Source organism: Triticum urartu, chromosome 7A (genome assembly GCF_056163025.1).
Source record: "Triticum urartu cultivar PI428250 chromosome 7A, HENAU_Tu73, whole genome shotgun sequence".
NCBI classification, from domain to species: Eukaryota; Viridiplantae; Streptophyta; class Magnoliopsida; order Poales; family Poaceae; genus Triticum; species Triticum urartu.
In genome coordinates, this window is record NC_141879.1 from 315,357,501 (window position 1) to 315,358,831 (window position 1,331).

A 1,331-nucleotide genomic window follows, 5' to 3' on the forward strand; every position below is an offset into this window, starting at 1 on the left:
CTTCTTTAATAGGGCTTGCCAAAGAACCCCTCCGGGGCCCCGGGAAGAGGAAGAAGGAGATAGAGCAAATGTCTCCTCTTTCTGTCCGCTCTTCCCGGCATGTAGAGATCCGATTGGGCTTATAGTTTAATTGGTTGAAACGTACCGCTCATAACGGTGATATTGTAGGTTTGAGCCCTACTAAGCCCATCTGACCTGCTTAATCAATGACTCCGGTAGTCACTTGAACCACTCTCTCGGATAGCCCACAGCCTCTCTTCTGGATGCGAAAGAAGATTTGATCAACGCACAAGGTTTGCCTTCTTGTGAGAAGGAGGGTTCTGAATTGTGTTCTCAGTGCAAAGGGAGTCTTTGAGAAGGTTCCATTTTTCTGAAGAGAGAGAAGATCAGTAGAGCAGTCCGGCAGCTGTTCGGGGGTCAGCTTTGGGATTTGCCTGATCGACCCCTACCAGTGTATTAATCTACAAAAATGAAGATTGACATTCGTCAATTTACCGGATCTATCCTCTTCTACTAACTTTACAAAATGGAAGGGAAAATGTGAAGACCAAAGATGTCAACTACTAAGCATAGTCAATTGCAAATCGGCCGGTTGGTTTGCTTCTCTCCAAGTATGGGAGATTTTCCAATCTTTGAAAGACGCTCGTACTTTCTTGATCTTATGAAGAAGGGGCTTTCCTTAGCTGCGGACTTTGGGATCTTGAGAGTAGACCATGTCTTACGTTAGGGAATCTGAATCAATCCAAATCCTCTGACGCTCCTTTTCAGCTGCTATTTGAATACATGTTCAGATGCAAAAGAGCTCGACTTCGAGTATGGTCTTGTTCTTAACTGCTTGAGAGAACGCATATATCCCCTTTTTATTGCTAAACCTCCACAAGCCTTCCCATGCTCGCTAATTGAACCGTCCGTCTTCATCTTAATCCATTCGTTTCCCGGTGGTCAACACATAATAGAATATGTTTGTTTTTGATCGGATTGAGAAAAAAGTACCATTTTTTAGGATGTTCGCCGATTCTTCCTCTTCTTTCTCTCATAAAACTGGAGATACTAGCTTCTAATCTGCATATTTTTGCAAATCCTTTTCCATTTGGATTTTTGAAAACATTAACTTACCTCTAGAATTCCACTATATATAACGTTGACGTTCCGCCAAAATGTGCCAGAGCGAGTGAAAGGCAAGCCTACCCACGGTGTTAACTTGCCATCCCCAACAAATCTGCTAGCAGCCCATTCGAGTTCCGCTTGGAAACAAGAAGCTCTTCTTTATTTGCGTTTTTTTGCCCAAGATAAGCCCATTTTCCAGAGCCAAGCCTATTATAAGAGTTCAA